The sequence below is a fragment of the Anser cygnoides genome, chromosome Z (assembly GCF_040182565.1).
Source record: "Anser cygnoides isolate HZ-2024a breed goose chromosome Z, Taihu_goose_T2T_genome, whole genome shotgun sequence".
Lineage (NCBI taxonomy): Eukaryota > Metazoa > Chordata > Aves > Anseriformes > Anatidae > Anser > Anser cygnoides.
The window spans coordinates 29279343-29304262 of record NC_089912.1 but is presented as its reverse complement, the minus strand read 5'-3'; the positions used below and the strand labels follow the sequence as shown (position 1 = coordinate 29304262).

General features: G+C 41.0%; 1 protein-coding gene across 2 annotated transcripts in view; it reads right to left on the bottom strand.

Moving 5' to 3' along the window:
* The window catches only part of APC (APC regulator of WNT signaling pathway), a 90635-nt gene extending 75918 nt beyond the window's left edge, over positions 1-14717 (bottom strand). For both annotated transcript variants that reach the window (XM_048052166.2, XM_048052167.2), the window contains exon 1: positions 14484-14717. The gene's annotated coding sequence lies outside the window, so the exon portion shown is untranslated. The remainder of the gene's footprint in view (positions 1-14483) is intronic.
* Positions 14718-24920: the final 10203 nt, after the last annotated feature.

Here is a 24920-nt window from a genome sequence, read left to right as displayed (position 1 = left end):
CTATAGCAATGCGCAACACTTGTTAGGCCTCATTTCTAATGGACTTTGGAGTACAAGCCTTTATCAGAAATATTTCTGTTCAAATATCAACAAACTGTTTGTCACTTATTCTGGGCCTCACCTCTAAGGCAGCAAGTCAGATCACTGCTGTGCAGTACCTCGGATGAAAGGCAACAGAGATGTTCAATACATACCTACATCTGCTCATGCCATCTCCAACTTACTGCAGATGTCTTCATCTTATCCAATACTAACATTCTGCCCTAATTTTCACAAAGATTTTTTTTTTAAATGAAAAACAATCCTTTACAAAGAGCTCTGCTGCAACAACATAAAAGAAGATAAAGCTAAAGATGCAGAAAAAACAGAAATTGATGGTGCTCAGTCCACTACGAAGGTAGACTTTCACAAAAATTTGGAAAGCTTTTTTTTCCCCCAGATTCAAGCTATAAAACTCATTTGTAACATGTTCAGAAAGCGAGCTCTGATTAACCGGATAAATTACAGTTGACTTTCAAGTTTACTTTATTCTACCTCCCTGATTCATGCAGGCACCCACCCACTCATTGTAGACCTCCACCAAGCTGAAGGTTTATTCATCATTTTTTGGAAACCTGTAACTGCATCTTTAATTCAGTTTCAGTAATCTGTTAACTGTACCTGAGGCTGAACGTCTTCCACAGAAGAGCCCACGTCTAGTCTACCCCTGGGCTTCTCTGGGAAAGGTGTTTCATAGTAAAAAGCTCTTCATAGAGGACTTTGTTCATTTCTCGTCTCTTCCCCATCTGGGCTCTACAGCAGAAAAAGATCAAGTATCTACAGGAAGATCAAGAATTTTATATTTTCCAATCTTTCTCAGGGAGTGCCAGGCTCTGGATCTGTCCAGTCTTCACTAGAATAATCTTTTGTAAGGGAAGCATTTCATCTTAGCATATTTTGTCCTTAGCTGCAGCGCAGCTCATAGCTGATTTATGTTTTTGCCCTGTGCTGCACACCTACCAGCTGCTCAGAGACTGATTCCAAGCAAGACCCAGTAGAAGAAACACAGCATATACCTAGAACATCACAGTGGCCTGAATTACGTGACAAAGCAATGTTTTTCTTATTTTTGATACGTCGCATCAGCCGTAAGTTAGTCTTCAAATGTGTACATAACAAATGGATGAATGCACGTGCAAATGGATGATCAGATTAAGTTCCTTGGTATATTGAGGTTGAGAAGAGGTCACTGCTAAAAGACATAATGCTATGTGATTATTTGAGCTCTATAGGGAACCTATGAGCATCCCAGAACTCCACACCACTCTGACAAATGGAAGCTCTATCACTGTTAGAACATATACCTTTTTCTTTGCAATCTTCTTTTCAGTCTTCCCTTCGTTTGGTTTGAACCAGATGTTCTTAATGCAAGAGTTGATTCCTTGTAAGCATTCTGACATTTTAGTAGTAATAAATCAGTTAAAAATCTATTTAGCTGAAAGCCATCAACATGTGCTTTGCCCAGGATATTGAAAAAGAGAAAAGGTCAATTTCTGTGGAACCCTGTAAGCAAAGACCTTTACAACACGGTATGTTAACTATCACCATTCTCCATGTCTGCCAAGAGAAAAGAGTTCCAGCTATCACCTCTTACTAAGACCAATTATAGGAAATTCTTTAATACCCACTGCATTAAGAAAATGCTGTGACAAAGTCTAGGAACACCACAACGATCTTGCTCAGTCATAGCTGTGAGTTCTCTCAATTAGAGTCTTTAAACCCTTAAATTAGGGCCTGAACCTCAGAGGCTCTTAGAAGATGACAACCATGTTAAAATCAATATAAAATCTGTCCTTTACATAATAACTTGTTCACAAGGAATCCAAGGATACATATTTTCCTTTAAAAGATCAAGAAATGCACATTTCCGTACATAAAGTACCAAAGAGCTCAAAGAAGGAACACAAAATGGCTCACTTTGCTAAGATCTATGCTGTATCGTTAAATGGGTGCAAGTTAATTATAGCAAAAAGTAGACTGTTTTTTATTACTATATATTGAAAATATTTCTAAGTTCTTTACAAGTGTAAAGAGATCCAGCAGCTGGAAATTAGACAAACTGGAACTGAATTTCCTAATCTCTCTCTGGTTAATCAAATCATGAAGCTCAGCAGGAGCTGAGCCCACAAGGTGAGACAGTATATTTAAGAAATACCATTTTTAAATGTTCTGCAGCTTCTATATAGGGGGGTCACACCAGACAGCACAGGGATCCATTTGGGCTTAAACACATGGAAGTTCACAATTTATTTGATCCTTCAAGAATGTAATTCCTTGCAAGGTTTATACCCTCAATGTGTTGCAACAATGACAATCAATTCTCACCCTATAAAGATTTAGCTTCTTACTTGTTAAAGTCAGGAAAGAAAGCCCTTTTTTTCCTCAGGACCAATGCAGACCGTGCTTCATCATTAGCTGACTTCTGTTAATGTGGAGACTCTGCAGGAGGCGGCACTCCTGCAGAAGGGACTGGTGCCTCCAGGTAACACTAAGCACCACAAGACTCCCAGCCAGCACACAGTTCTCCTGCTCACGGACATACTAATCATCAAGTGCAATGATTCACATCATGTTTTTGGGTTAGCTTTTGTTTTGGAAGTGTTCTTGCTCCCTTCAGCTTATTTACTCCACAAAAATGCTTCCTTGTATAATGTGGGTTCCACTCCCTTTGGGAACTGGCTGTAAAAGAAACCTTCAAGCATACTGGTGGCATACTAATTTTTTTTTTTTTATTCTCTTGGCACATAGTTCAGTGATTTTTTTAAAGTTAAAATCCACAGACATTTCAACATATGGGGCTTTATGGTGTTGGTGTGTATGGAAGGGGATACTAGGAGTTCTGTTTTTCTTTTAGAATTCTTCAAAACATTCCTTCTGTAACAGTAGTGAGGCTGAAAAACAGACTTCTCACTTCTTTTTTTTTTTGGGGGGGGGGAGAGGGAGTTGTTTTAGTAAAATGAGGAGTCTGTAATATTTTAGACATTTTCTCCTGATAAAAAAAAGGTCAGCTTGCTGAACAGTCAGTAAGGAACAAAAATTCAAGTTGGGATGGGCAACTTGGTCTGCCCAAGGTCTGCCAATTCAGACACTGACTAATCTGCCCAGTATCCACTGTGGTTATTTTCTTCAATTAATCTACCTGTTAACTTGACAAAAATGCAGAACAAGTATTTGTTACATCAGAAGGCAAGCTGCTTCCAGCAGCAAGATTTATACACGTAGCAATAGTGCTCAGTGACCTGCACCGTTAGGACTTGGGCAAAGCTAGCTTTTCTTTGGCCCATTCTTCATCTTGGAAACGAATGTGCAACTTCAAAGTAACAGAAACAGCATTTGAGACAGTCACTACTAAACATTTACCACTAACAAAGTTGTTTCAGAAAAGTACTGGGAGAAAGCAACTGAAGAAGAAAAGGGCTGACAACCATGTCCAGGACAAAGCATCAGTGGAATAATACAGAAGAAAATGCCCTTTTAAGCCTGTCAAACCAGGAAACCTAGAGTGCTTTTAAATTCCTTGATCTAGATTGAATGCACGTTTGAATGCCAGTGCTCCCCTTCTCCAGCTTGGATCCAAGGCTACCAGCTACTCAACTGAAAAACCTAAGATGCATGTGTTAAATATTAGAACCCCATGATACCATTGGGCATTTAAGGTGTATAATATTGCAACTCTCTCAAAAACCTCAGGCTAAAGGAAAACCATCCTACTGACTACAGCTACATTTTCTATTTCCTATTCCAAGTCCTCAGGGACACGGGAAGAGAAAATTTTAAACCATCACAACCATCTTTAGAAAAGCTTTCTGTATTGGTAAGTGCACACATTCCTTTTTATTTTTCCTCCAGCCCTCCCCTACCATATATCTCTAATACTTCAATCTTCACTGAAGAAATGAAGTATTTTCAAAGATCCCTGAGGCAAGTCAGCTAGAACACCAAACCAAACTAGCTGAGATTCAGAGAAAAACCCATTCGATACTCACGACTTGCTCCTCAGGATAGATTTGCTTTTTGTTGATCCATTACTCTTTAATAGCTGTTCTAAATATTTGATCTAAGACTGAATCCCTTACTAGAAATAATTCATATTGCTTTAATGTTACAAGTTGAATCATTTAAGTTTAAATTCACCTGGTACTGAGTAATCCTACATGAACTCTGGCAAACAGAAGACACTGTTTCTACACAAACATTCCAAATAAAGTAGTTCTGCAGGAAAACTTAGTGCCTCCCAATCAAGTTAAATTGAGATCCCAAGTATTTTAAGCATTTCCCACAAAGTAGGGAGTTCCCACAATGTGGGGTTCATTTCACAAGTTAATTACCACAGGTGGTAAAGCAAAGAAATCTTCACAGTAGGTATTATTTGTTCTGACAAGGATGAAACCATAGGAGAGATCCCATGTCATTGGCAAAATCCCTTCTGTCACATGAACACAAAACCAAAGTCCTTCTCCAGTAACTGAACTGGAAGAAGTGGAAATGTCCTTATCTAAGACTATGTATGAAATGCTCCTCAGTTTTACTTCCTACTTTTTCTGCTTTCCTGAGTTTGCCTTATCTCGTGATCAAACACATCATATAACAAAAGTTCAATGCAGTGTTCCTTCTGTGGTACTCATGCATCACATGAGCAAACAGGTATGTGATTAGAGTCATCTGGATGAGCGACCTGGCGGGAACTGTTGCTGTGCCCAGGCACGCACCCTCTACATGGAAGGTTACACCTAGGCTTCCATCACGCAACAGAGCACGATCAGATCCATCAAGTTCAAGCACTTTGATGAAAGGCTGTGTAGTATGGCTTCACTAAAAGGCAACTGCGCTACCAGTGCATCAGCCTTGTAAGTCTACACCTGGCAGATACTCTCCTGATGTTTTTATTTACCATTTCTTGCCTTTCATCTCTCAAAGAGTAAATGTTAGCAAATGCTAGTAGCGAGCTTCATGAAAACCTTATTTCCCAGATTACATGCACGGTAACACTCCACATCAAAGGCTGGGAGCAGCATTGCTGCTTCAGAAAGGAGTCCTGTCTTTATGGATGTGATGTCTGCCCATCACACAGCAACTCTGATGTTTAAAGGGCTTCTAGAGATTCCTGCAAGATAATTACATAATAACTTGAGAAACGGAGTGCAGAGGCAAGAATGATAGCACCATCCATCCATGTTTGAACTTATTACACCATTAGTAAAGAATGTGAGTTGAATGAACTAAGACAATTCTCCCTCAAAAAGTAGAGTTGTAGGCAAACTGACTAGGTGGACAATTCCTTGCCTTTGCAAAGGTCTCCAACACTTGCAAGTCCTAAGTCAGAAAGTTTTCAAGGAAGAGAATCCTCACTGAGCAGAACACAAACTTGCATGTTCCTATGCTATCTATGCTCGGAGCAGTTGACTTTAAAGGTAAGAATTAATATATTGGCAGAAAGCAAATGCAAAGCTTAGCTTTGGTGACCAGCATGTTGAAGGCAGATGCTCTTATATTATTACCTAAAGAAGTTAGATACAGCATTCTAAAATACCCGAATAATCTTAAAAATCATTATAGTTAATTACAACCAGGCTTTGCTGTTACAGCTGGTTTCAGGTCTTCTTTGCTGCATGCATACTACGCTGTCACACGGACTCTTCACTACCTTTTTATCATTGAAGGCACAATTTCACTTGTGAAGAAAAGATCTGGACATCTTGCTTACAAGTAAAATTGAGAGAGAGACTTGGAACAGTACAAAGACAGTCATGTACAGAAAACTACTTTTTCATGCAAATAAAGCAATACACAAATCCACTAGTTTTAGAGGAAGACAAGGTCTCTTTTTCAATTCAATTCATTCTTTTCAGCTTCTAGCACTTGAAACATTTTTTGGAAAAAGCTTTATGAATCAAGTCTAGTTCTCAAGGTCTTAACAAAGACATTTAGACATTTAATTAGCAAGCCATCACTTGGACTGGCATCTAAACCTTTTGTCAGGGACCTAATTCCATGCCAGTTCAAACATCCTATTAGTCTTGTATTAACTAACAAGAACTCTCATAATATTCTGGCTACTGGATTGCACTTACATACATTAACACAACAGTGGACTGAGTCTAACTGAAAGCAAGGACACAGATTTACAGTGTACATGTTAAACTTTGAAGGATACTTTAAGCAAGACAGAAATATATTAACTGCATCCATGTAAGAGCTAGTACTCAGGCATATTCTGTGTTTCCTGGTGGCCTGGATGCAATTATAATAAGAATGACATTCAAGTGAGAAAAAAAGATGTAATGAATTAGAATTGTTTCACTGATTTCAAGCTGAATCCAGATTTTGAAAGTTTCTGGAGCTCATTCTGAACATTTAGAGACTTAAACATATGAATTCAGTACATTTACCTATTTTGGCACTTCTACCCTCAGTCATGTGCAGTATATGGAACTTAAAGTCATGAACATACATAACAATAAACAAACTATATTCAGAACCAAAGCAGAAAAATATCACAATAGCCAATAACATAAGCTTGTATTTCTAAGTTAAATCTGTGGTTTCCTCACAAATAACAATAGCAAAATCCAAAATGTAGAAAAATGTTAGAGTAAAGGGCAGAAACCATGTTTTTTTTCTTGCACTTGTGAAAATAGTAATTTCATGTAAGTTTGAGTTACGACTCTACTACATTGGGCTAGAATTGGAGTCTTAAAAAATGAAGAGCTTGTAGTTGAATGATTTGGATACTAGGAAACAAAATCCCAACAATAATTCTGCTGAAAGTGGGGGAATGATGAAGACTGCTAACAAGTGTTTTTTTTTTTCTTTTTTTTTTTTTAAATTCTATATGAGAACTGAAAGTATTCAGAGTTGTGCTTGACTCCAGTGTTGATTTCAAACTGTGTAAACAAACTTTGTTATATTGTGTAATGAAAAAAAATCCATTTAGCTTCATGTTAAAAAGCAACAACTCGGGAGGAACGCAGCCAAGTAGTAGATCCTGCTAGCCTTGGACTGTCGTGAATCTCAGCACTGCCTACTGACACTGTCTTTTCAGCAGTGGCAGGTGCCAGTTACACTGTCAAGGTTACAGGCACAGAGAATTTTTACTCCAGAACTGCTGACAAGGAAGCTACTAATGCCAATTTTAAATAAATAACTTCCAACATCATCAGCATTCTTTTTCCTGCTGTTATTGGTGGTCTGGATTCTCATATACAGCACCTGCTGACAGCCAACCATTTAACTAAACTCATTCCTCATCCAAGCCTCTAATGACTAATACAGACTAATCAAGAAGACTTCACACGAGCCCTTCGTTTGTGAATTCTGTGGGAAACAGAAAGAGCAGAGATCTTGAATACAGATCTTTCTGAGCAGAAAATAAGAAGCTGCAAACAAACTCAGTGAGACAAGGCAGGCATTTAACTCCAGAAATCCTGTTATTCAAGGCATGCACAGTGTTTCCGTTGTGGAGTGTCTAATTCAAATACCTAAACCTGTCCCATCCATCCCCCTTCCCCCCTGAAGTAAAAAACAAAGCTGAATTCTGAAAATAAAAAAGAACGTCAAAAAGCTCTGGTTCAAAACAACTACAATAGGAGAAGATCACACCTACTTCGCCCGTTATGATTTATATGCTTCGCACATCATAAATGGGAATTTTCTGCTTGAACTTCTGAACACGAGGTAGAGAGAATTCCTTCCTAGGCAAACATTAAACTGGAAAAGGACTACAGCAGAACTGATAAGACTATGAACTTCTTTCAGAATGGATGTTGATTTCTCTTTCTTATGAAAATGAAGTACCTTCCTATGCAGTTGAAGTTTTCACTGAATAGCAAAAAAAGATAAAATCACCAGCACTTTCAAAAAAAATAGATTGCAACAAGATACTACGAAGTCCACACCAGATGCTAGATCATCTACAGGAAAGACTTTTTTTTAAAACTAAGTAGGCAAGGATGTTGTGAAGGTCATCCACTTCCTTAGGCCTCTGCAATGCAGTAAGTAGACTTCTGACAATGCTTCAAAGCTTTGTGAACCAGAATTCAGCATTTAATTGCACAAAAACTTCACAAATGAAAGCCTGCTAAACTGTTGGTCTTCAGAACAAGATTCTGTAATTCTACAATTTAACTAAGCTGCATTTATTTAATCTTTACTGAATGGTAAACACCAATATAAGTACCAGAAGACTTCACAACTAGAAAAAGTGTTTTCAACTATATTTTCCAAATGCATCTGATATTAGCATGGTCTTTTGAAAACAACTAACTGAAAAAAATATATTTAATCTGATTAGCACAAACCAAGACAAATAGACACGAAGATGTCAGCAACTTGAGGCAAAGTCGAAGTTCTCTGCAAGACTCACATCTGAACTTAAATTTATGACAACACTACCATCACCAAGAACAGCTGAGCTCAGTATTTTCATTCATATACTATAGACACATAAAACAACTTAGCAAGTATATGAACTTGTTTGATCAAACTATTTTGCTCCACCTTCAAAAGCTAAGTCATGTTCCACAGTCTACTGAGCCTTACACTATCCCAAAGTACATGCACAAAGTAATGGAGGCAACTGTTGGCAGAAGAAGGTCGAAGTAACTCTTCTGGAGGTTAAACGAAGCTGTTCTTCTTTCTAACAACCTCTTCACAGATGGCTCAAGCCAATGAGGAACAAATTGCATTATTAAATGAAAGAAATTGGGCATTTTTGACTCCAGAATTTTTTAAATACAGAAACACTTTTAATGTTTAAATTATTGATAAGTGAATTTTTCAATGTTCCCATTATCATTCAAATAAAACAGAAGCTGTCATTACATCTCACTATTAGAAACCTTGATCATTAAAGTATCTGTTACGATACCAAGTAACACGACTGGTTCTTACACAACTAAATTCCAATGCCACTAAGCAGGTACCAACATGGTAAATTTATTTCCCAAGACATGCCTCACACGCCCTCTGACATACCCAGAGAAAGGTACATGAATGTTAGCTGTACACTAGGTATTCCAATGAAAAAAGGCTATCCTATTCCCTAACACAAAACCCAAGCACTGAAAATAGCCATTTTGTTATGTAGTCCTCTTACAAGGAGCAGTAGTATTTGCTGTTAAACTGTGCCATTTGGTCTGCAGAGAAGCCGTAACTAAACCAAACAAAAGCCCTGAAACACAGGTACAGCTGTACACCCACCTCAGTTTTTCAGTGTGACTTGCTCTGCCAACACACTCCTCCAATTCTCTCAGCTACAACATATAACTACTTTTACCAGCCACAGCTCGTTATATTTTACTCCACACACATGCACAACTGGCATAAGTAACATTACTCACATCAAACTGCACAAGCTTGGCAAATCTGTTCTGAGGACAGAGATCAGCTGCAAGACACTAAGCAAGAACTGTACACCCACAGTGCTGTAACAGCTACCTACAACGAACAGGACAACTGTCATTACAATTGCTGAATTACAGAGAAGAGAACTCAATCAGCTATTCTAATAGAGAAGGCCACAAGTTTATTACAAAGACTGCTTACAGAAAACTGTTAGTTGTAAAAACCCCAAATGAGAAACACTTCACAACAACAAAAGTCTCTGCTCACTACGTGCTGTATGTATTTCCTTGTTTTCATTAATACTCCTCTACTTCTAGGAAATAATTACAATGCAAAACCATGCTGCGTATGTCTACTTGGATTGGGCAGCCTCCTAGTAATAATTCTGAAGCAGTAACATTTTTTTGTCCTGTCATGCTGAAGATTACCCATTTACTGCAGGAATAATATCTGTTCCTATACTCTGAAGATTACTCTATTTATCCAAGGATAGTAAAAGCACCAACATGGATTCAGATCTCTTCTGCTGTATTTACCCAAGTATAAAGACTGTGACCAGAGGTTCACTATACTTTTGTCAAACAAAATGTAAATCAAAGACAAACCTGATGGGTAACTTTCGCTAAAGCTATATGGACACATTTAATATTAGAGCACATCTCATTTTCACCACCATGTTTGAACCTCATTTCTTGTTTACTTATCCAGACGGATATCCACATCATATTTTTATTTATACTGTAATTTCCTTTTCCACATTCCCTGGTATCAATTAGGAAAAATACTCCTCTATAACATGAAATCACATGTCTTGAGGCAAGCAAAACATGGAGAAGGAATCCATTTCAGTCTATGCAGTGACAGCTGTAAGTCCCATCCTGACATGCTTTCTGTCTAATAAAATTATTTAAATGCCTGAGAAGTCATTCCAGTACTGAAACAGGAAGTTTGCAATTCAAATGCAAATTCCAGCAGAACCTGTAACAAAACAAGCCAGAGAGGCTGAATGGCAATGTTTCTCATTGATCAATGAATTTCAGCTTATAATATATCAAGAAAGTTTAAAATCTTACTCCAAAAAATAGCTGCAAAGCATGACCAAGTCATAAAAACAAAGTATGACTCATTCAGCTTAGAGTGAGAGAACAGTAAGTGAGAGAAGGCACACGTAGAAAAGTAACTGAATTTCTGTGTTACATATGTGAACGTGGAATTTTTAGATGTACTCACATACCTTAAATAATGTTGTATGTATATATATATATGTATATATATGTGTGTGTGTGAAGAACATTGCATACCTCTGAACTGATTTTCAGCTGAAGCCCCTTTAAGAGGAAGAACAGCAGCAATACAGGATCTCCATGGCAAGGGTTTTAGAGAAGAGAAAACGCTCATGTGATCCTGAGAACCTTTTTCCATTAATAAAGGGAGAGCCAACTCTCACAAATTATGCTTTCATGATTTCTTTGCACTCGTCAGATAACAATGAGAAGTCCTAGTTTCCTTCCAGTTCTCCCCACATGCCAGTTACCACAAAAAGGCCAATCCATTAACAGCCAAATTCAGTTTCGTGATACTCAGCACCTTGCAGAATCTATTTAAAACAATCAACACTGACAGCATTAACCGTGACAATTTATATAAGAAAAAGCTTTCTATTGATATCCAATTTCCAGAAAAAGTGTGCAACTTTCACACAAAAAATCTCATAGAACTAAGCCTCAAATGATGCTTTGCATCAGAGTTCTAATAGCAGTTAAGAGTAAAAAGTTCCCACCTTCAAAAAAAACAACAGTATAAAGAAAGATGTTATCGCACTATTTCACACAAGCCTAAGTTCTTTTTATTCTGAATTACAAAGTCTACCCAAGTAAGGTGTTTTCTCTGAGATTAACATTACATTTATTTGTGATTTAAAATGCGTACCTGAGGAGTAACACTACACTTAATACGCCTCAAAATGTTATCCATGCTCAAATTTTAATTATTTAGTTTACCATTTCCATAAAGAAGTCAAACAACTTGTGCTAGTAAAATTGTAAAAACTAATTCAAAAAAAAAAATCTTGTTTATTGAATTTTACTTCTTGCCATCTGAAACTCCACAAGGTAAAGTTAAAATAGATCCCCTCCAGTCTCAAAGGGTTCACATCTGCACCAGTGATAACTAATATTAAAACAACAAAAAGACACAAAGGAACTTGCCCATGGAACCCTATTAATCTCTGACAGCAAATTCAGATTACCCCTCCCATAAGCTTCATTGAAAAATAGAATCCCCTGAATATAGACCTCTGGTATTTTCAGTGAGTTCTCCAGCTATATCTAATAGTAAAAAATGCAAACTTTCACTGAGTAATCATCACCTAACATGCAACATTTCAAAAGAGCACAATATAAGTTACTTATGAAATCAATATCACAAGTCCTTTTAATGCTTTCTTAGCAAACTCATAACTGTAGTTGTAAATCAAGCTAATTAGGATCAAAACCCCAGAAGTATTAAATATCAGATCATTAGAAGGTGGGTATGTGAATCAGGGGTCAAAGCTAAGAGTATATATAAAGCCTTTACTTTGCTAAGACTGGAAGTAAGTGGATGATGAAAATAATACCAATCTGAACAGCAAATGACTAAAAGATCCATTAAAAAATCATTTAAAACTACGAGAGTACATTTCCCAGCAGAGTCCTTGAACATTCATCCAGTCACACTGCATTTTTAAACTCAAACCTGAGACTTCACTGAAAGTTAAGCTCATAAAGTAATCCTATGATACTTTTTCCTTTTAACATTCGTAATATTGGCAGTCTCATAAAAACATGAAAGGTTAGTAATGTACGTTTTGCTCACCAAGCCGTTTAGCTACCTCACTTCAGTCAACTTATCCACTGCTTATTCAGTCACTGTCATACAAGTTACTAAAATAATATTGTAAAAACACGGTAATTTGATACAGAGAAAGGATACTCTGTTTTCTACTGTCCAAGTTAACAATGCAGTGGAGAATGTTTCAGAACTTGCAACCATACAAAATTTCAAAAAGCAAATATAACGCCTATGTGAATGATTCTATTTATTGTTACTGAGCTGCTTGAAACGAGAAAAGTTAACTGCTACAGCACAGTCCAAACTAGTTTGCTTTTACTTAAAGTAAGAATTTTCAGAGTCCACGCAAAATAAAGTTTGTTAAATCAAAAATCTTCTCTCGATCACTGTAGGATTAAGTTTTTTTATTATTCTGTTCAGTTTTCAATGTGGTAATAGGATGTAACTCCCTTACCAACAACAGCATCTAGATATAAGAAAGTTCTACAAATCTAGAAGTCTCCATTGAGAGTAAATATATATACACACAAATGCATACATATTTTTGAAAGCATTCACAATGTACTGTAAATGCAAAATGAAATGTTTGTTGAGGCCAATAATTATTGATTTCACTTTAATACTGATCTAAATGAAGAACCTGAAACTTTGTGCACCCAGTAGCACAGCACATTGTCGATGGCATTACAGTTTGATACTGTAAGTAAACTGGAATTGTGATGTTGGTTACCTAACAAACATTTTGCCTAACAGATGCCTGGGTATCCAAACTTCATGTACTTGATCATGCATTTCATTGCATTTCCTAATACATACTCATACGCTCAATAGTGTTTGGTATTGTAATATTTAGAAGTAAAAAAAAACATCAAGTATATCACCACTTGGATTACCACAGTTTTGGGTTGTTTCTTTCATTATACCATTTAGTATAGAAGCCTTTTAGCAAATTATCCATTTATATTTGTTTTGGAACTTAATGCATCCAAGGAGAGCAACTACTTGCTACTGCAAGGTCTTTTTTCAGGGCAGAGCTACCCTATAAATAGTCTTCAGCATAACCAGAGGAAAAGAAACATACTGAGGAAGTTGAAACTGAAGCACAACAATGATCTCATGGCATTCACTTTAAGAAGACTAATGTTTCTTCTGTGCTAAAGATTAGACGAAACCATTTAGCATACATTTTTTCAAACACAGTTTAAAAATAAAAGACTACAGCACCTGAATAGGAAAAAAGCTATTTTGTCTTTCAATTAGTGACCTAATCTTACTTGACTCTTGCAATAGTCTTCTTAAGAAAACTTTAGTTGTATCAATTCAGTTTTAACCTCCTGAAGCAAAGCTTTCAAACCTCTGCTTCTCCACCAGTGCATAGAAATACATTCTCTTGTTCATTTAGTAACTGGTAGAAGTACATACATGAAATCAGCTTCCAGAAATTTTTAGTTTTTGGAAAGTTAAGTTTTTACAACAACTTTACCAAAATGTTCATCTTCCCAGTTTTACAGGACACTACTATCACACCGCTCACGATTATTACAGGGGGTGAGGCAACAGCACACAAGTCAGTTACACTGTTCAGTACACATGCATCTTCACCTCTCCATTGCTTCGTGGTGACACAAGGAGACTGACATTTACACAAATCTGAACTATTTCACTTCATATTCAATTGCTTCTGCAGCTACGAAGGGCAGTCAAAGCTGGCATGACTTCAGAAAAGTCAGGTTTAGTCAGACACACCTGTACAGACCCACCCCTTGCTGCACAAAGTCCTTAACTTCTTGTGAAGACAGGAGGCACAACAGGAGAAACAGCCCGGACAAATGTGGAGTTTTGAAGCCAAAGATCAATGTAACAGGCAAAGGATGGTTTCTGCAGTCAAGGACTTGATCTTTTCAAGGAAGAGCACAGGTGAGCTCTTCCCAGGAACCAGTATGGGGGCCTTGCCAGCACTGCCTTCACGCTCCAGCAGCACGTTAGTTATCAAACACCTGAACGCTCCGGTGCATTTCGGAAGCCCAGAACCACACGCCTCAAGCTACCACGGCTAGAAAGCGACCGACTAGCTCCTGATTACCCGAGACCAGGCTCGCACCGGGTGAGCGCCAGCACCGTGGCAGGGGCAGCACAGCCGGGCGGCAGGGGCGGGCTCCCCAGGGCTCGCCCTCCCGTGCCGGGCTGATACGGGGCTCCCCCCCGTGAGGGAGCCCCGCCGGGGGCCGCCCACCCGCACACCCCACCCCACCGCCCCGCGGCTCACTCACCTGTGCCCGCCTCGCTCTCCCCGCCCGGCTGCAGCTCCGCCGACGACTGCCCCGCCGCTGCCGCACACGGCGCGGACCCACACGGGGCTGGAGGGCGGCGCAAAGCGACGACGGCCGCGCATACGGGGCGCGGGGCTGGGCGGCCACTGCCCTCCTCGGCGGCGGGGGCTCCCGGCCGCCCGCCTCACTCGGCTCCCCGCCCGGACCTCCCAGCCGCCATCTTGTCTGGGGGGAGAAGGCAGCGCGCAGCCGCCGACGAGGAGGCGGTGGCGGCCGCGCGCATGCGCCGAGGTGGTGGTGGTGGGCGTGTCCCCGCCGTGCGGCCAGCACATGCGGCGGGTTGCAGATGCTAGGGGTTTCTCGGTGTGGCGCGGGTATGCTCTCATAGAATCATTAATGTTGGAAAAGACCTTCAATGTCATCTGGTCCAACCATCCCCCTACCACCAATGTCACCCGCTAAACCATGTCCCTAAGCACCACGTCCAGCCTGTCCTTGAACATCCCCAGGGACGGTGACTCCACCACCTCCCTGGGCAACCCGTTCCAATGCCTGACTGCTCTTTCTGAGGAGAAATGTCTCCTACTTGTTTTAATTGTTGCAGAGCAGTGCTTACAGCAAGCCAAGGACTTTTCAGCTTCTTGCTCTGTCCTGCCCATGGGCAGGCTGGGGGTGCAGCAGGAGCTGGGAGGGGAAAGAAGCAGGACAGCTGACCCCAACGGGCCAAAGGGCTGTACCATCTGGCGTCATGCTGGACAAGTAATGTGGGGTGGCAGGCAGGGGACTGCAGGGGTACCGGCTGCTTGGGGATAGGCTGGGCATCAGTCAGCAGGTGGTGAGCAGTCGCATTGGGCTAAGCCCCAGCACGTTGCAGTGATTTGTGTCTCTCTGGAATTGCCAGGGTGATGACACACCTTTTTCAATCATTCTGCCATTTTTTTAGGATTTTGCAGCTGTTCAGGGGCGAATTTCCAAAGCACTGGAGGTGTCCACTACTCTAGATGCCCGCCCATATCCTCCGACACTGCCTGACACTCATAACTATCTTGCCTCAGAACAGATCTCTGAATGGCATTCCTAAGTAGTTGGTTAACCTTGGACAATACCTGAAGCGCACTCAGGAGACATAACAATAAGAACATGCTGGTCTGAACATCCCAAGGATATTCAAAGACCTGAAGAGCTATTGTAACTAGCCTGAAGGAGAAGAGGCGGGTGAAGGAGAGAGGGAGAGTGGATAAGTGGGAAAAAACATCTCCCCCTGTCCCCTGCATAGATTAGCTCCCTGAAGAAAAAAGGTCCTTGAAATATCCTCTCCTGAGATAGCCTATGCCAAGGATGCACAGAGCATCTGGGCCAGTCACATTAGGGTGCTTTTGCCACTCATTCCCAGTTAGGCTCACTCTGGTATAGGCCTTGGTTAGTTCTTGATGCCCTTAAGGTATCTTCCTGTTCATCTTCCTGTTCCTCTGATGGGCCAGCCACTTTAGAGTAGCCTATCTCATCTTCTTCTCCCTCCCCAGTCTGAGTAGGAGTTCCTCTGCTTTCTAAACGACCTGACTTTCTCATCCCTTTTTAAAAAGGGGAGTGATGTTTCCCTTTTTCCACTCACCAGGGACATTGCCTGACTGCCAGGACTTTTCAGCTATGATGGAGAGAGGCTTGGCAACTACATCAGCCAGTTCCCTCAGGACCCTGGGTCATCAGATCCTATAGACCTGTCCCTGTTGTTTAGATTCATCAGGTGGTCTCAAACCTGCTCTTCACTTAGAGTGGGTGGGACTTTGCTCCCCCAGCCTCCATCTATGGGTTGAGGGAAATGAAAGACTTGGGGAGCCCGTCTACCAGTGCAGAGGGAGGCAAAGAAGTTGTTGAGTACCTCAGCCTTCTCCACGTTTGTTGTTCCCAATTACTCAGCTATAGACACTCACTCCTAGTATAAGAAATTAGCCACCTATCATTGCTTACACACTACTATTTTCACCCCTCAGTCTATTTCCACAAATGTTAAAGGTGCATGGTGGCCCTCAGGGACTCCTCCTGTCACCCCAGCGCAGCAGCCCGAAGGAAGCTGGGTCCTCTCTTGTGCTCTTCCTCGAGGCTCTGTGCAGAAGGGATGCCACCTCTTGCACAAGGGCTGGCAGATGGGAAAGAAGCACTCACACAACCCCTGAGAATCGTCAACAGAGTTGTTTATTGCTGGGACATCTAGCAGGCAAGCCTGCGGCATGTCCATGGTGTTTGGTGGCTCCAAGCTAATACTTAGGATGGAGTCTGCGCGATGACGAGTAGGGAGCCGGCTGGGCACTCCTGCAACAGTGTTGGTGCTCTCTGATGGCAGAGAGCAAAGACATGCTGCGGGAGTCCCAGCTCTGTTCTGGCAGAGGTGGATCCACTTCCATCGGTTCCTCCACATCTTCTGGTGGATCCAGCTCCATGGGCTCCACGGTGTTCAGCACAAGGCTAAGCCAGGCCTTGCCCGGGACTGCCCAAACGGGATGCCTTCCGTCCGGCATGTTTTCAGGCCAGGGTGCCGCACCAGGGGGCTGTCCTGTTGCACGCCTTGGTCCCATGCCACTGTTGGGTTGATTTTCATGCATGGGTCTGACGCTGTCATCTGGTTTACAGCCGTGGCTGGGTCACGCATTGTGTTGCGGACTATAGGCATGCCTCTGCTCCCCACAGCTGTCTTCATGAGACTCATGCCTTTGCCTCACACTGCTGTTGCGACTACGGTAAGGCCCAGGCCCCCTGTCGCTGTGTGTTTGAGGGGCCGGCCTGTTCCCCACATCACTGCGGTGCCGATGGTACCGCTTATATGTGTCTGGGCTTGCTCGATTTGCATGCCTCTGCTCCATGTGGCTGTCTGGATGATGCTCCTGCCTTTGCCCCATGCCATCGTTGTGACAATTGTAAGGCCCATGCCGCGAGTCGCTGTGTGGTTTACGGGAAGGACTGCGCACGGCTTGGAGTTGCCGATGATCGCACCGGTCCCTGCTGGGGACTGGCCTCACAGTATGCCTTTGGTCAGGAGACTTTTCTGGCCGGGATGCCGAACCACGGGGTCGTTCCCTTCCACACCTAGGTCCCATGCCGTTGTGTGGTTGATTTCTGTTCGTGGGTCCGACGCTGCCATGCGGTTTACGGCCATGCTTAGGTCCCACACTGTGTTGTGGGTTATGGGCATGCCTCTGCTCCATGCAGCTCTCTGGACGATGCTCCTGACTTTGCCCCACGTGACCGTTGCGCGAACTGTAAGGCCCATGCTGCGAGTCACTGTCTGGTTTAGGGGAAGGACTGGGCACTGCTTGGAGTTGCCAATGATCAAGCCGGTCCCTGCCGGGGCCTGGCCACATGGGATGTCTTTGGTCCGGAAACTTTTCCGGCTGGGGTGCCGAACCATGGAGTCGTCCACTTTCCCGCCTACGTCCTGTGCTGCAGTGCGGTTGATTTCCATTTGTGGGTCCAACGCCACCATCTGGTTTCTGGCCATGCCTGGGTCCCACACTGTGCTGCATGCTATGGGCACGCCTCTGCCCCATGCGGCTGTGTGGCTGATGGTCCTGCCTTCGCCTCACGCTGCCATTTCGGCTAGGAGAAAGCCCAGGCCCCCTGTCACTGTGTGGTTGAGGGGCTGGCCTGTTCCCCGCATTGTTGCAGTGCCAATGGTACTGCTTATATGTATCTGTGGGCTGCGTGCCAGAGGTCCTGTAGGCACTGGTGTCTTTTGTGCCGCAGGCGCTATCTCTCCGCCCATGATACGTCTCCTTCTCGTTAGGTGCATTCCTGCTCGGTGCTTCCTTGGACTGCATCGCTGTCCTCTCACACCGAGGAGGCCTGCCGCTCACCTTCCCGCTCCTGGACTTCTTCCCACCACACAATCTGGCTGTCAGAGTGCCTAGAAGCTCAGTGAATGGTGGGCCACCTGCAGGGGCCCTTTTTTATAGGGCCCGTGGCAAAGGTGGGTCAGTGGTGGCTACTGTGACCCCAGCGAGCCTCTGCGATGGAATGGCTGATGCGTGGCCAAATTTGGGCGGGTGTGTTGGGAGTGGCCTGCCTGGAAGATGCCCTCACGCGGAAGAAGGAGGAGGGTTGGGGGGGCTGATGGCCTCTTTTCTCAGGCTGGCTCCCCTGGGCCATTTGCCTTGCCAGAGAGAAAGGCTGCCCCTTGGCCACAGGGACTGCCCTGCACCTCCCATCCTGTGCCCTGGGTTTATTTTTAACACTGTTTTTTAGGTAATTTCATTCTGTTCTTTACGGATAAGAACAGAAGCAAGGTGCATCTTCAGCCCTAATTCCCATGTGCGCTTTGGGCTGCGAGTGAATAATTTCTTCCTCACGTCACATCTGATTTAAATCTCTCCTCCATTTGTTCAAAGCCATTATTCCTGGTTCCATGGCTACATTCCCTGATAGAGTCCCTCTCCATCTTTATTTTAGGCCATTTTTATGGGTTAGGTTAGGTGGCAAAAATGCAGGATCTAGCAGATTGCAGCCTTATCTACCTTGTTCCACATGTTCCACATGACATTTTTCAGCTCAGTCTCTAGCCTCTGATCAGTGCAACATAGAATCATAGAAACATGAAGGTTGGAAAAGACCTCCAAGATTATCTGGTCCAACCATCCCCCTACTATCAATGTCACCCACTAAACCATGTCCCTATGCACCAGGTCCAACCTTTCCTTGAACACTCCCAGGGATGGTGACTCCACCACCTCCCTGGGCAACCTGTTCCAATGCCTGACCACTCTTTCTGAGAAGAAATGTCTCCTACTTTCCAACGTGAAATGAAGCAGGTGTGGGCTTGGTGTTCCCCTACCTGGTACAGACAGCTCTTTGAGATTCTCTGTGCCAGTATTGCCATCTCTGAACCACCCTTTTATACTTTTGTCATTAGGCAGTCTCACCAGGTTCATTACCACTTTTGATGTGTATAATGACCTTTTTCCTGAGGTCTGAGCATCCTTTGCAAGGCACTCTTCAAATTCTTTTTTATCCCTCTTCATTTCTTTTTCAGATTTGATCTGGAATATTTTATAGCTTTCTTTTCTCATTTGGGCCTGGACAAGCTCTGCCCCTTCTTTAGGATCAGAGGAACTGCCTTGCCAAGCCCCTTCACATTCCTCTTGCACAGAGTCTGTCACAACCCAATATCAAACTGGAAGTGTCTTTGAGCATCAACCAGATACTTAGGAAATCTAGTATGTATTGATAAATAACTGAATATTTTATGTTTTAATGTTATTTGTATTGCTTATTCTAGTAATGAATTTTTCCTGTCATTTGAATATAATTTTTAGTTTTACCCATTTCTGTCATTGCTGTGACCTGATTATCCCTGTTCTGTTTCAGGGGCCATAGAACTGTGTCCTACAAACCATGATTGTGAATAGCTAAATATAAGCTGATATGACCTTGATCAATATAATGAAAATCAGATAAGTAAACTAATATTAGTAGTTCTAAATGGTATATTTTACATAATCATATGATGTATCACGCTGCTCATGGCTTTTTGAAAGACAGTAGTTCTTGGTAAATTTTTCTATAAATTCAGCCCCTTTTACTTTCCCTAACATATTGCCAAGAACCTAAAGGATGAGAATCACCATACGTTAGTATTTTAAGGAGTTCAGGATAAATCAAAGGATGTTCAGCTATGTGGCAGTTTGAATAAAAACATTGTTAAATGTCTCTTCTTTATATATGGAGATAGACTTTTGAAATTTCTTGAATCCAGTTTATGACAGTCTGTCTTCAAATAAATTTAATTTGTGTGTTAGGTGGAGAGTTGTAACAATGAAAGCAACTAATGCTGAAATCAAATTGATCTTACACTCCATCTCGCTCAAGAATACTGAAAACAGAAGATATGAGGTAGCAATTCTTTTTAATTTCTTATTCATTATTTCCAAAAATGTCTCTGTTGAAGAAATTGTAAAGAAGAAAAAATCTTAAACTAGCTAAACAAAAGCACGTTTAAGAAAATGAAGCAACAGCAGTAGTCATATACCGTTTGCAATTCCTTGGTTCCTTAAGGCCCTGCAGGTAAATATGTTGCACATATTTCATTTGTTTGTTTGACTATGAGCTAGCTGCACTGTGTGATTATTGTGGAGAAGTGCTGCAATCAGGACTATCTCCTGGTTTTCCTGTTCTCCAGGAAAAAAGTAAGGAGAGTATCTGTCCTGGCAGCGTGAACCTGACCAGCTTGGAGGTATGCTGAGGGCATTTTGAGTAGCAGCTGCAGTGCTTTTGCAGCTATAGCTCCTCCCTGGCCCCTGTGGCTGAACACCTGCTGTACTGCTTGTGAAGAAGTAAACTTTGCCTTACACACCATCTGCCTTCATGAAGGGGAGAGCAAGTCACTGTATGAAACTGCGGAGATAACCTGCCGCACACAGGATAAAGAAATATGAAGAGTTGGAAAAATATTAACTAGTGGTGATTCTCAAGAGATCTGTCTGTAGCTGCTCTAAATTGTGCCGTAAGGAAGCATATGCTACTAGGAATCAGCAAGAATTTGCCCTAGCTATGACCTCTCCTCTCCCTCCCATTCCTCCCTGCGCTGCTACATCTACCATTTCCAGAAGCAAACACAGGATTTGCCTTTGTGCCTGCTAGGGAGTCCATTGAAAAATGGTCACTCATATACTGCAGTAACTTAAGAGTAATGAACTACATCATGTTTCTTAACACAGCTTTTGAAATAATCTGCTTTCTCGTCTTTTCAGACTGCTGGCCAGTCACCCTTCTGAAGGCTGTTACTATTTATAGTTTTGTTTTTCAGAGCACTTTCCTGTGATGATCATTCTAGTATTCCATTGCATTGTTTCACACATAAGCAGGTCACTTTCAGCAAACATAAGATGACATCCCAGAAAGATCTAAAAACCTAATGGGAGACAGAAAAGTACAGTGGTACTGATTAAGTAGGTTGACAAATGAACAAGATGATCATACTGGAAATAACATTCTGAAAAGTTACAGCCTGTTCTAAGGTAAATTTACACACCAAGAAAAGTCCTCTATCTGTTGCTCCATATCTTCAGATGTTTATTATAAGAAGGAATGTTATCAGAAGTGCTTTACCAAGGTTGTTTCTACAGATTGCTGTGAACAGCCTTCCTACTGGCATGCCTGAAGTAAATGCATGAAAAATAAATCATTTATCATTTATGTTAACTATATTACTAAACAGAATGACATTCTCACCACTCTGAAGAGAAGATAATTTCTCACAATTGGTAGTGTGCAGCATTGTGGATTCAAACTGCATCTTGATGCAATATTTATCTTTCAGAATGAAGTCCAAACCTGAGGACCTTCAATAAGTAAAACTTTAGGGAGAACCATTTAGACAGTGGTTTTACAGATCCTTGTTTATTCAAGGATTGCCATTGCAAAGTCAAATGAACTTTAACAAGGAGAACTTCCCTTTTTTTATGTTTTGTTTGAGTAATTAATAGTCCGGTATTAAGATGTCACTCATAATGTACTTAGTCTTCTGCTATACAGCAGTGGCTAGAGGTAGCTGCAGTCAACAAAAAGAAATGTGAAAGCAAGAACCCATAGTACTATATGCCTAGCATTCCAAAGTGTAACAAAGGGGGAGAAAAGGATGATTTTCAGGAGAAATAGTACAAAACTTGGATATTCTGTAAGCCCAGAATCCTAAAGGTGTGTGTAAAGCCTTTTTTTTGGTTATAATTTTTCATTTGGTTAAATATTGATCCATCAGCTAATTAGATCAGAGAACCTGGAGCAATGAAGCACGTTAAGAATTGATGGTGGTTTGTCTGGTTCACGTTAAGGTTTACACTTTTAAGGGAAATCAAAGGGAACAAAAAAACTCTAGACACTAGTGCCAGAAATGAAATCCCATCTCAGGGTTACAGGATTAAAAATAGAGACATCCTGCCACTGAACCAATAGAGATGTCCTACCTCTTAAAGCTACATAATTTTTAGTATCATAGCATTTTATCCTGTCAATCTGAAGGAAAGTGATAGCTGCATGGAATATATCCAAGTTTCCTGTGCTAGAAGTGAGGCGGGAAAGAATATGAAAGATGAGGGTCTTGAATATTTATGAAAAATGGCTTTGAGTTTAGTCCAGAGAATGAGTCACTTTGAGTCATGCTCAAGTCCAGACATCAGAAGAGGTCTGGACTTGCACCCTAAATCTTCAGCTTTCTAAAAGAGGAGGTTTTTTTTTTTTTTTTTTTGGTTAAAGTCAGATGTCTGCATACTTAACACTGTTATTAGCCTTGAGAGATAGAAAGGGCAGAGAGATCCTAAAGTCCAAATTCAGTTCTTGTGCCTGACGTACTGAAGTTTGTAAGCCTTGAAGATTTCAAAATAGCACTTGCTTTACAGTAAGAGGAGGCAACTATAATAGGCAAGGAGACAAGAGTTAGAATGCAAGCATCAGAAACTTCCCTCTTGGGTTGCTCAAAAGGCCTGAAAAGAGCAAAGAAGCTAGTATCTTAACAGGTGGGCAAAGGAAGCTTGTTAGGAGAGTTTTAGTTAAAACTAAACTAACATAGCTACCAAAAATTGGGACACAAGTGACAGAATTTTGAGGGAAATTAGAATCTTTACATCTAAAACATTGCCCATGATCAAGAGAAGAATTACACATTGTACCCCAAGGTATTATAAGCATATTAACAAAAATTGTGTTTTGAATTAAGACTGGCAGCTGTCAGCTTGCTGATATTTCAGCACAGAACAAATAGTAAACTGTTTGCAAAGATACTAAAACTCGAACTCATAAAACAGAGACATATGAATTTGCTGAAGTGCTGATTTCCAAAACTAGAAAAGATATAGTCAGCTTAAAATCTGTCACTACTGTTCTGAGTACAGGAGTAACTTATTACCACAAGCAGCAAAAATAGAATGGATTAAAAATGAGCCCTAAGCCCAATGGAAATAATGTTGTTAAAAACCAGATTTTTATGGATTTTTCCTAATGAGTGGAATTTATATTGTCTTCCCCAAGTTTTTCTCATGATCAGATATGACTTGAGAAAATTCTTTATCAGGAAAGCAACTTTACTCATACTTTTCTTCTCAAATGGTTGTTATCTGGAATAAATAAACAAACAGTGATGATACCTGCAACATTTGCTAGGAGTAAAAATGCTAGAAATTGTAGGAATTGTAGAAGGGGAGTGGAGCTGTATATTTCAGTATTTTTCAGAATATGACATTATATATGAAAGTCTTCATATTTCATTTCAGCATGCTTGTACTCCAGTACATACAATAATAGCTAATTCCATATTAAGCTTAATTTCTGTGAAATTTGAGTAAATATAGCAGAAAAATATAGTGTGCTTTTTGGATAGGACATGATTTTGGACACTGTAAGATCCATCTCAGGCATCTGAAGTTGCACTGAAGATACTGCTTGAGGCAATTCACAGAATCACACAGTCATAGAAACATCTAGGTTGGAAAAGACCATTAAGATCAAATCCAAACATCAACCTGACCTACTGAATCTCATCACTAAACCATGTCCCTTGGTGCCACATCCACATGTTTCTTGAATACTTCCCAGAGATGGGGATGCCACCACTTCCTGAGCAGCCCCTTCCAAAGCTTGACCACATTCTGCATGAAGAAATTCTTCCTGATGACCAATAAAAACCTTGCCTGGCGCAACTGGAGGCTGTTTCCTCGTGTCCTATCACTTGTCACCTGAGAAAGGCACCCTCCTCTCTAACTCCAGCTGACTTATTTTAGATACTTAAGATAACTTACCCTTTAGAGTTAACTGTTTTTCCCCACTGAGTATAAATGGAGTCTAGAGGTATTGACTTAGACTAAATGTCTAGCTTTTACATTCTTAAATGAAAACATACAAATCTTGTCTCATGTATCGGTACATAATACAATATAATACAATAAAGCAAATAATGCAAAAACAAGTTTTTTTTTTTTTGACAAACAAACAAATTTTAGGAAGGTAGTTGATTTCATGTAAAGGATGTAAATTTTGAAATTCTGACATTTCATTGTTTCCCTGAAACAACAACAAACAAACAAAGAAGCAAACAAACAAAAAAACAACACAGGGAAAGTCAGGCATAACTCTGTTTAAACTAGTGTGTTGGTAGCAGCAAGATGAAATAGCTACAATCATTATCTTCTCTACTCTAAGTTTTCTTTCTTCCTAAAAGTCTGTCATCATAGTTCATTGGTAGTAGCAATATTTGAACGCTCAGTGCAAATTTCAAGACAACATGGTTTTCTATCCACACAGTATTCTGGAAGAATCTTTGAAAATGGCCTAAATTAAAACCCCATGAGTGTAGCCACATGACTGATATAAGTGGCAATTTTTGAGAAAAATACAGAAAATCGAGATGCTTCTGGAAAGCTTGGTTCTGTGTAGCAACAAAACTTCCTTCATTTATATGAT